The following is a 12,096-nucleotide window of genomic DNA, read 5'->3' as shown; positions in this document are numbered from 1 at the left end:
TTTATTATTGATATTTAAATATATATCATTTCTAAACCCAGGTTTTAAAAATTAAAACAAGTAAGAAAGGGGAAAAAATCAACAGGATAATCATAACAATAACAGTACAACATCACTGTATTTATATATAAGCTACTTCTTATCTTTGAGTCTAAGGTCTTATCTGTAGACAATAAAATGTCAGTTTCTCTCATACATCTTCAAGATTGTTCTCTATAGGCAGAATTAATTTTCCAATGAAATCGTATTGTCCTCTGCTATCAGTTGGGATCATTAGGATAAATAAATCTCTTAAGTTTTCAACACAAATGAAGATAGCTCTTTATGATTCTCTTTTTCTTATTAAAAATCTGACTTCCTCTGGTACATAGTTTTGTTAACCTCAGCAAGATTGTTTTCTAAAGTTTTCAGACAACATTTAGTTTCACTAAGGAAACATATTCTAAAGTCGGCAATAGTTTTCAAATGTACTTTTTGTCACATGTCTTTTAGGACTCATCTGTATGACCTAGATCTGTCCAGTGTTTGCACTTGTCTTCTATTTCTCAAACATTTTTTTAAAGGGAGATTTTCCAGGCCCCGCACCCAGTGCTTTTGGTTTTACAATTTATTTTCCTCCTTCTTCTCCTCTCTCTTAACTTCCTCTCTTTCTTTCTATTCATCCCTTTTGCTCTTCTCTATTTTCCTCCCTCACCCCCAATCATATTCTTAATTTCTTAGCTCTATGATGTATGTAACTTGGTCATTAGAGTTACTTTTTCTCTTGAGTGGTCGTTAGCTATCTCACTAGATATGAAAGCTCCTTACCATTCTATTTTTGTCCTCTGTCCCTGGACATAGTCTTTCAGAATCTCAGTTTCTGATTTTTAGGATTTTATAATAGTACATATGTCCAGCACGTAAAACACAATAAATAGTTATTAAATGGAATGTATTTTTCCTTTACATGAAATTTCCCACTTTTGTTTTGCATAAATCCCTTTTCTTTCTTTTTTTTTTTTTTTTGTTTCCTTCAGGCTTCTTTTATGCTTGTATTATATCAATACATAATAAGGTGTTTTAAAACTAACTTAATATTTTCACCTTTAGTACATTTTCAGAGGTTTATTTCTTGCTGTAAGATTGCCACATTTTCATCTTTAACTCTTCAAATCTAAAGAGATATCTTGGATTTACAGCTTATAAATTTATAAACTGACATATTTTGTATCCTCTTTAGAATGAATGATTGTCAGATCAGTAATCAATGAAAAATAACAAATGGTGCAGAACACTGAACATGTCATGTGCTGCTTTTTTCCCCCTCTCTGTGACTAAATTGTATTTATGAGAAAACTCATCAGAGCTTTCTTGTGCATACCCTCTTGTCACTTGCCAGAGGCTACTTTAGCATAAAACTATACTCAATCTATTTAATGCAAAATAAACACATTCAAAGTAAGAATAATAGAAGACATTAATTTGTTTAAAATTAATTTTCTTAGCAATTTTCATATTTCTAATTTGTATGAAAATAAACATAAGAGTACATAAATCATAAGAAATGTTGACATGTTTTACTCTCCAAATCTGAAATTTTGGATTCCATAAAACACTGAAGAGTGAAATAAGTATTAAAAATGAAATTACATGGAAATTTTGATAGCTCTTCCTTACTTTACTCATGCTATGTTATATCTTTACTGTTTATTTTTATATATACTAGTCACTCTTTATATGTACAAATTATTTCATGAGTTGTGGTATTTATAGTTACTCCAATTGAAATACTAGAAAAGATAAAGGACATCAGTAAAGGAAAGAGAAGCACAAGTGAAGCATATTCATTGGTAGAAATAGGACATACAATGAAAAAAAATAAAAATTTAAAAATCACTAAATTGTGAAAAAGTTATTAAGTAAAACAAGAGAAAATGAGTTGAGCCATTGGCTGTAAAAGTGTACATTGAAACCATGATGCTGTAATGTGTAATTTCTAAGCATAAATTTACATGTAAAATATGCATATGTATATATAATTCATGTATCTTCAATATTTTCTAAAGGGAAAAGGTTGAGATTATGTAGACTAGATTTCAAAATAGAGTTCCTCAAACATCATTTATTTGTCTTATCTTAAATCTAGTACACTCTTTAGTTATGAATCCTACATGATTTATTTCAGTATAGATATCAAAGGAACAGTTCACAATTGCAAGTTTGCTTTTTGAAATTTCTACACTTATCTCCTGAGAATGTGACCAGGAAATACATGACCAAATCTTGTACACAGATTTTTGTTAAAGAAAAAAGTAAGTTATTAATTTCTCCTTTTGAAGGTTTCTTTCTTCTCCTTGTGTTTTATGGAATCAAAATAATGAATGAAAACAACGTGTACTACTACTATTTGTGATGAATAATATAGCCAACCAATTCCCACAGATTTGTTTTAAATCTACTTCGTTTATTCGGAATATCATGCATTTGTTAATTTTTCAAAGTACTTACTATCTTTCATGGGTTTTTTTTTTGAAATATTTTATTCTAGTTGTAAAACCAGATACAATGTTGGTTCAGACTCACCTGTAATATGTATTAACCATGGGATCCTTGGAAAATTACTTTAATTATCTGACTTAATTTTCCTAATCTGTAAAATGAGTATAATAATATCAGTGTTCTAGAGCAGTTACAAAAACAAAATGAGAAGCTATGCTTAGTAAATACTAGTTCTTTTAATCTAAGTTTTTGTGAGGTGATGTAACCTAAAAGGTGAGAATGGCACATGGAAATAAAATAAGTGGAATATTTTGAGCACCACACTGTAATTATGTAAGCAAATGGGAAATATACAGGGAGGATATTGATGTCTTGCTTTTTCTTCAGCAGAACTGCATTCAACATAAAGGGGAGTCATTTTATTGAATAATAAAAGCCTGACAATCACTGTGATTGGCTGACGGCCATTACTGCAGTGTAATTCTAAACAGCTTGTTTTTCAAAGTTCTTCTTGCATAACTCTTCAAAACCCTGGCATTGCCCAGGCTAGTTGAAAGTTTCAGAACTCCTTTTTAAAATGAAGTTTCTCACATTTGAATACTGCTGTGATATAGGTGATGGGAAATATGCATTGAGATAGTATTTTTTTCTTACATTTTTAGGTATTTTTTGACATGGAAGAAAAAAATTGGAAAATTTAGCAAACTAAGTTTTAATGGCAGACAAAATTAATTCATGACTCAGGGAAGAAAAAGACCACGTGTGAAGAGATCTCATTTAAAAAAAAAAGAAGCCCAACATGTTTTGCAGAGAAAGGCACACTTGATCTGTATTATCCAGCTTAAAATCCTATGATTTCCCAATGGAACTCCAAGAGCCTTCTGAAGTTACCAAATCCACCTTGATGCATTCATCTTTTTCAGTAACTATTTCTAATCAGCAATCCTTACTCTAATGTATGTATAATAAGTGGGTGTAGAGTTGGCAACTCACCAAAATAAATGTTTAATGACATTGTAATGGTTATTTTAAAATCTCTTTTATTTAAATTGTGGATTAATACTTTATTTGGTCAATGAATTCTGACCAGAATGTTTGAGAAACATATTTGCAGTTGAAGCTCTCTATAATGGATGTGTACTTAATTTTCAGAATTGTCCAGGTTAGATCATCTCGGATGGAGGCATTTTATCTTAAATGTCAACATTAGAAACATTGAGATAAAGATCAGGGGCAGCAATCTGTGAACTGCGGAACTGTGTTAATTGTTCATTCTCAAACACAGAGATGCCAATTAATTCCACACAATCCAGATTCAGAGCAGCACGGGGAAATGGTCCTGATGTTAGTATTGCACAAAAATGAGGAAAGTAGATGTGTTCCGGCGCCCAGAAAGCTGATTCTTCAACAGGCAGCAGTAGAAGAATCCCAACACAACCAGCAACTGGCTGGTGGAATCTTTGTTCAGGCGATGGGCACCCTAAACCAGCTACTAGGTGGAGAAATCCCTCTTTCGCCCTCACCTTCAGAATCAACGGATCAGACACCTGGGCTCCCGAGGGCTGCGCCACCGCCTCTCTCCTGGTGCACGTCTCCCCCTCTCGACCGCCAAGTGCGCACTCCCTCCCAGAGAGCACTTACACAATGGACTCACTTGTTTGCCTTGAACCTCTCCTTTGACTTCCAGCCCCAGTCCACAACTTGAGCAAGAGTCAGGCAGGAGCCTCTGCCATGGAGTATGGACCCGCGAAGCCTTCCAGACGGGCTTGGAAGCACGCGCGCACACGCAGACAAAACAAACAATGCTCGGTCCACGAATGAATAAATTAACGACACCCGTGCCCCCACCCATTGCTCTGCAACCCGCAAAAAGAAACCCGGAACGGGGTTTCCTAAATGAGAGATTTTGTTTTGTATTTCAAAGTGCAAACATTCTTTGGCGGCGGCAGAAGAGACGCTGCGCCTTCTGATGGCAATAAAGACTGACTGTGGCTTAGCCTGAGACAACGCCCCCAGTATCGCGTTGCGCCAGGTTCCCTGAGAACCCTGAGGGGGAAGCGCAGATCTAGGGGAAGGGAACAGCAGAGGCAAAGGCAGCTTAGGAGGGATGAGAAATGGGAAGTCAGGGAGGAAAAAAATGAATGAGTTGAATAGGGATTTAATAGTGAAACTTCGGGAGAGAAAGGGGTGGGATCTCTCCCCAGGTAACTACCTTAAGATTAAAAAAAAAAAAAAAAGATGAATGCATAAACAAGTGGCAAGCAACAGCAACTTTGAGGTGAGCAGCAAGTTGTTCACATCCTCTAAGGCGTTTGATCAGCACGCCCAGAACTGCCCCAGAACACGCGCTCCCCACTGGAGCCGGCGGCGGCGGTGGGGGCAGCGGCGGCAGCAACAGCAGCAGCAGCAACAGCAGCAGTTATAGCGGCAGCGGCAGCACAGGCAGCGGCAGCTGCGCGCCTCCGGCCCAACCCCGCTCCGCTCCCCCTCTCGCCGGCGCCCTGCCTGTCTTGCGTGTGCGTGTGCGTGTGCTCAGCCTCAGCGTGAGGGGCACCTGCTCGTCTGGGCTTACAGCGGAGGCAGCCTCGCCGGGAGCTGCCGCTGCCGCTACCGCGGCTGCCGCTACTGGTGCTACCGCTCCCAAGCGCCGGACTCCCCGCCGCCGCCGCCGCCGCCGCCGTCTCGCCGCCGGAGTTGGGTTCCGTGGGGCTTCCCCCCTCGCAGCCTCGGTCCTTCCCGGCTGCCTGCAAGTCAGCCTGGCTCCGAGTCACGTGTCAGTGCCTGAGGCAGAGACTGAGAGAAAAAAACGCGCTTCATTCCTTCTTCCACCGCCATACTGTATTTTATACTAAATCTCATTTTTATTCCAACATTTTACTCCCGCTCGGTGAGTACCTTCTCAGTGACATTCTTGTCCTATTCTTTTTTTTTGTCCTTTTTTTTTGTTTTTTTGTTTTTGTTTTTCTTCTTTTTTTTTTCCACTTCTTTGATTATTGTTTATATTTGGGAAAGCTGGAGGAGCATGGTTTTGAGCCTTTTCCTGAATCCAAGTTTTTCTAGCATGCGATGGTTCTGTAGACAAGGCGCTGTGTCTGGGAGTCCGTGGCGACCGTGCCCGCTGGGAGCGACTCCCAAGTCCAGCAAAATATGCAACTGGTTTTATGGAAAAAGCGATGTGAAGTATGGTGCCTATTTTTTTTCCTTTGTAAAAATAAAAAGCATGTTTCTAACTCTTTTTTTTTTTTCATACTTTTTTTTCTGATAAGATTTTTGTATAGGTGGGATTTTACGGCAGTGTTTACAAGTTTGTGGTTTTGCAATACTGGTGCAAACCAATGAGCAAAAAAAAAAAAAAAAAATTAATTTTCTATTTTTTTTGTGCTGTTTTTGGAAGCCGGTGAGAACAATTTCGTTTTTTTTCCCTCCTGTTTTTGACACCCATTGATAACATGAAACTTTTCTTGCAGCTGGTTACTGGGATAATTTTTAAGCAAAATACTTTTTTCCTCCTTTATATTAACTGTGACTTTTGCACATTTGAATTTTTTAAAAAACCGAGATAATTTTATGATAGATATCCTGATATCTATATATTATCCCTTCTTCCTCCCCATCCCCTCCCCGTAAATCAATTTTCAAATGATGGCAGTGGAAGGTTTTTCTGGAAAAAAAAATGAAGTGCGGTTTGGTTTCCTTGTCAACGGAGGATGAAGTGAACAGCTGAGCAGCTCGCAGAGAGCAGGTACTTGGTCCCCTTGGAGGCGTTTCCCGGGTTTGCAATGGCAACACTGGTCCTGGCAAAGAAAGCTGTGTGTGTCTGTGCGTGTGTGTGTGTGTGTGTGTGTGTGTGTGTGTGTGCGCGCGTGTGTATGTGCGCGCGCGCGTCTCCGGGCAGTGTCCGAGCCCGCCGTGGGGAAAGCCGTGCTGGGAGCTAGGGAAAGCCAAAGTCCGATCCCTGCTTCGGGATCGTTTTTGGATGTGCGCAAAATACTGTCCCTCCCCAGGCTGCGCCCAGGTCATCTCCGCGGCGGGCGGTGTCTGCGCCGCTGGCGGCGCCGGCTGGGGACGCGGGCCCTGTAAGTTCTCCGAGGGCCACTTGCAGAGCAGGAGGGGCGAGGGCCGAGGACGCGGTACGGGTCAGCTGGGGCAGCCCCTCGGAGCGCCGGGGAGGCGTGGGGAGAAGCGGCAGGGGCAGCACCTTCCGAAGGGGCTGGCTGCTGGCCATGCGGGCAGGGAGCTCGAGACATTTCCAGATCCCGGAGGATGGCACCAGCCCCCGCACGCTCAACTCCTGCTCCTCCTCTTTGCCACGAGTAAACAACGCAGTAGGTCTTTCCCGGCCCGTTTTGCTTGTTCCAAAGGGTTTTGCTTTCTTAGTGGTGTTGTCTTTGGATCTTTTCTTTCCCTTTTGTGTTGCTTTGGTTTTAAGTGCTCGCTGGCGTCTCCAGGGGTTGGGGAAATAGTTTCTGTGGTGGTCAGTTGGGTTTAATATTGAGAATGTAACTGTTAGTTTGCATTAATGAGACTACACCCCGAAGGTATAAAATAGCCTTTTATTTAAGTTTTAAAGGGACAGTGTTTTTCCCCCCATTTTTAACCACCTGAGGTTTCCCCCTGAGAACTGAGCACAGGGCAAGGGGTAGGGGTTGGTTATGGTGTGATTGATTCCGGTGTATTGGTAACATTACAGTACTGTGTTGACGGTATTCTGTGGAGTTTAAGATGTGTTATGATTGTCCTGTTACATATTTCCAGTATCATCTAGCACCGCTTTTTGGAGATGTACCAGTTGGTAATAAAAAGCCTTTTCTGTACTTAAACATAGTGACAGAATCTGCTGGAAAACTTGCTGTCCAAACAAATTTCTTGTCATACTTTAAATCTTGAAATCTGGAGGGTAACTATTATTTAAGTGATTTGATTTAGAGGCTTTGATTTTTTTTTTTCTTAAATGAAAAGTTCAGCCTTAAATTTGTCATATGTATATAATTTGAATTCTGTTAAATATAAAGCAAATACTTCTAAAATTAAGTTTTCTTATAGGGTATCTATAGACAAAAATTCCAGCATACAAAAGGGCCCATAACAAATGGGTTAATTACTTACACTATGGCTTTTAGAACAAATGTTTCTCTAAGTCTGTCACCTCAGCTGCTGGAATGAAAAGTTTTATGCCCATATTTATTTACTCTTTGTGGTGAAAGAATTAGGAGTACAAAGATCATTTGTCTGTAGAAGATTAAAATTTATTTCAATGTCTAGAAAGCTTTTTAAAAAATTCACAGTGCATTCTCAGTGATCTTTGGAAATTTGCAATTGAGTTATTTTTGTACTCTAGGTAGCTTTTCTCTGTTAAGAAAGTCCCGTTGCATTTATATAAGGAAGACAGCTCATGTCTTCTGTATGGACTACTAGACTTGATATCATGGAAGGGTATAGTTCTAAGATTTGGCACAAATATATCACTAATTTTTAAATTTTGATTTGTGTGTGTGTGTGTAGAGTACATTACTGAAATATAGTCTTTCATGTGGTTTAAGAGCTAGCAAAAGTATATAAAAAGCAACTTTTTAATCACTTCTGTTACAATGTATATAAATAGAAGTGTTCATTTATTTAAAAAGGCAAGTGAATGTGTATGTATAATATTTCTTAGCAGGTTATGTATATTGTAAATCATTAAGTTCTTTTGAAAGAGAGAAACAGAGTAAGTAGAAAGAAAAAACTTGAGTAATCAAACCAGAATTTTCATGTTAGTTGCTGCCCTAAGGTGGGGGTAAGTGGGTCTTAATATTGGAGCAGGCTTGATCTGTACTCTATGATGTTTCCAAATGAGATTGAAACTATAATGGGGCAGATGAAGATGTTCTTGGATTTTAATGTGGGAACAAATATGTTGCTGTGCTCTGAATTCTGTAACTAAAGAGCATACTAAGAATCTTTAAGTCATGTGAGGTTTTCATTTAATAGTCATAGTCCATTGTATTTCATACCTAAGTTAAATTCTATTACATGCACGTTTTTGAAATTTCCTCCTTGAGGAATCATACTGGCAATTCTACAACTCTTTAACCTAGTCACCTAGTCTGTGTGTGTTTTGGTTTAAAATCTTTGCATGCGGTATCCTAGATTAGCACCGCCTACTGGTTTCTTATGGAAAAATAATATTGTTCTTTCATTTAGTAAGCAAACCCTCCCCCGCCTCCCACTCTGATCCACTTAATCATGCAAATTATTTACACCTGCAGGGAGAAAGGGTCTTGGTGGTAGAGGTGATGGGTGAGAGTAAGAAGACGCATAAATTAAATTGGTTATTGGACCATTAGCTGACTTTGAGAGTTTCATTTAAATTTCGGCAAAGAAATCATCACAAAGTTAAAACAACTGTTAAATTTCCTAGAACTTTTCTATGGGATGCCAACATTTGGGTATTTTGAAAAATCCTGGATTACTGAATTAATTTTACAGTTTCTGATCCAGTCTTGAACATTATAGAGAAAGCAACCCCTAGCTGGAATCCTGTCTTGAGTGTGTGGTTTGTCCAAACAATTTTGAATGAAATTTTCATCATTCACAATAAACATTATTTTTTTCCTTATATTTACCCTTACATGATTAAAAGCAAGCAAGTAGCACACTGATTTTTTTTTCTTAGTTTGCATGAAGTAGGTTATGTATGAGGGAGGAAGTTTCAAATATGTAATTAATAAAGGCACTCTTTATATTAACCACGAAAGATATACTGTCTTTTTTAAAAAAATTATTTATTTTATTTATTTATTTTGTTTATTTTCTCTAATTTTTATGAAAGTCTACTGTTTCAAAGAGATGCTGTATTTAGGCAAACAAATGATGCCTTTAGAATAAAAAATAATGGCATAGAAAAATAATGCACATACATATCATATGCCAAAAATATTGTATTTTCCTAGCTAAAAGAATCATGTGCTATATGAATAACTATTTCTTAGGTAAAATAATCACTTTTTAAATGAGCTAATACAAAGTGTGTGGAAAAGCTCTGATGTCTGTTACTTTCTTGAAAGCATTCCCCTTGAGTAAGAATATGGTCATGCTTTGTTTACTCTTTACTGGTATTGCAAGCAACTAATCATACAGTGCACCAAATCAGGCAAAGCTCTACACTGGAAATAGAAGCAGATATTTAGAACCATTTGCATCAAACAAAGGAAATTGAAGAAATTATGTTATTTCAATTTATTTGCTCTCACTTTCGAAAACTTTTATTTTTATATGTTTTCTGTGATTTTAAAAAATAGTTATTTCTTCACTTCTATCACATTGCCATTAAGAAAATTCTATTTTGTGCATTAAAAAACTGCAATAATGGTGAATTTTATTCCTGAAACTAGTTTATGGAGCTCTGGAATGTAATTAAAAACTAGTTTAAAAAATTCTTCACTGATGTGAAGGTATTGTTATTATTTTCTTATTTTTCATATTATTATTATTTGCTACTTCTAGTGACTTGCATGGGTGCCTTTAAAATCCCATTTTCATAATTTAAATATGATTTTTAATTTAATAAATTTCTCTTTAGTAATTAGCAGGGGCAACATAAACTTGCACATTATTGATGACAAGGACAATTAGTTTCACTACACCATGATTTTGAGAACAATAATTATTAAATAAAACTGAGGAATATACAAAAAGCTAAACATTTAGCAAGTGTTATCTAAATATAATATTTGTTATCACTCTTATTATTGAATTTTGACCTGTGGGAGAGATATATCTAACTCAGCCAGTGCCAACTTCCACTAGTTTTACTTTATTCTTAATAGCTTTTAGTTTTTCAAGAAAATATTGGGACTTTTTTTTGTCGTTGCTCTTCATTTTTTTTGTTAGACTTCTGTTAAATAGTTAACTTACATTGTGGGCAATTGGTTTTGTGTTTTTGTAACTTTTTTTGTTTGTTTTGCATTATCTGGCTGTTTTCTGGGGCTGAAACCTGGAGAATATAGAGGTGTGGATTTCATTTTCTATCCATTCCAAGCTGCAGGGAAAGCAGTGGGAGAATTAGTGTTTAGGATAAAACTGTTCTCGACTGTCCTTGGAGACTCTTCAGCAGGGGTCAAGGCTGTAAGATTTATTCCTTGGGTCATGTATAAATCTTAAGTCAAGAGAATTATAGTGGAGAACATGGGAACCCTGTCGTGCTTTTCTAAAGGATGCAATGGAATGCATCATTAAACACCCTCATAATAAAGAAAAAAATAGAGAGTTTATTTGCATAAATATATTTTATAAAATTACATCTAAATAATCAATTTCTCTCTATATTTTGCTTAGAATAATATAGTTGAACATTTTGTTTAAATTTTAAGAGTGGAAATTAATTGTATTCATACAGAATCCTTGTGTATAGATACACATCTTCATAGTTATATGCTAAATTGTAAAAGGTACAACATATTTTGAGTCAGTTTGGAAATTGTTACCAGATTGGAGTAGGCAAGGGCTATGTTTTCTTTAATCAAAATGAGTGGGACAGAAAAGTAAGACTAACATTTATTGATCTGTCAAGTGACTTTAGTTCCATTTGTTCTTCCATGAGTAGGTAAAATGATTATTTTATATTTTTGAGGAAACTGAGACTTAGACATGTAACTTGCTTAAAACTCCACAGGTAGTAAAGGGAAGAGTGACAGGAATGTCTGAATTGATATCTTATGTCCCTCCTTCTGTATAGGGATCTTACATTGTGGGAAGGAATTTGTTTGTTTTGTTTTAGCTAATCTAAAACAATAGCTGCATCTTTATTCTTGGTACATAATTTAAAACTACTGTGGCCACACTTAGGGGGGAGTGGTATGGCCAGAAAAAATAGAAAATGGCACCATTTACACAGAGATGTTTACTGGTCCTGAAAGGAAAGGAAAGCTGAAAAGGAAAGGAAAGGTGAAAAGACCTTTAGGTAACCACAGCATCACAAATCTTTCCATGACTATTGGATTTTCTTCAGAGAACAGAATCATGGAAATTTGTCAGGAGCCACTGGTACTCTGTGGTCAAGACAAAATTAGATTGTTCAGTATCTACACGTGGCTTTATAGATGACCTGGGAGAAACACTCAACAAATGTTTACTTATTAAGTACAAAATGTAATCTGTACTTGAGGCTTTTGAGTGTGAAGTGAAAAATTAGTCTTCTGCACAAGGAAAACAGAACCACCAATTTTCATAACACAGCAAGTCTATAAATATAGGTGTCTCTTCTGTCTACCAGCATCTCACTATCAACATCATCTCCACCTCAGAATTCACTGTTACACATATTTGGATGTGACAATTTTTCAAGCTCATGTTAGCCATTTGTTAATAACACAAAACAAATATAACTGTAAGATGTTATTTTAGGGTAATGTTTTTAATTGCTTCTTCAGATGTGTGAAAAAGTCTTCCATTACTAAATAGTTTCCTTGGAACTTGAATAGTGAATACTTTTCAATAAAGAATGGGAAGCATAAAATACCACGGAGGCAGTGTGAATGAACATGATGAAATGGATTGCAAAGATAATGGTAAATCTGCAAATCCATAAAAACAGTGGATTTGAAGGCCAAGACAGAAGGTCCCTTAAGAGCTGCCTTT

The 12,096-nt window shown here is 37.0% G+C and overlaps 1 protein-coding gene across 1 annotated transcript in view; it reads left to right on the top strand.

Moving 5' to 3' along the window:
- The first annotated feature begins 5,343 nt into the window (after positions 1-5,343).
- LOC111156812 (RALY RNA binding protein like) overlaps positions 5,344-12,096 on the top strand; it is a 686,812-nt gene continuing 680,059 nt past the window's right edge. The window contains exons 1-2 of the mRNA XM_022517892.1: positions 5,344-5,365; positions 6,128-6,220. The gene's annotated coding sequence lies outside the window, so the exon portion shown is untranslated. The remainder of the gene's footprint in view (positions 5,366-6,127; positions 6,221-12,096) is intronic.

The sequence above is a fragment of the Enhydra lutris genome, unplaced genomic scaffold (genome assembly GCF_002288905.1).
Source record: "Enhydra lutris kenyoni isolate GAN:26980312 unplaced genomic scaffold, ASM228890v2 scaffoldscaffold49, whole genome shotgun sequence".
Taxonomy (NCBI): Eukaryota; Metazoa; Chordata; class Mammalia; order Carnivora; family Mustelidae; genus Enhydra; species Enhydra lutris.
This window is presented reverse-complemented; position numbering and strand designations above follow the sequence as displayed.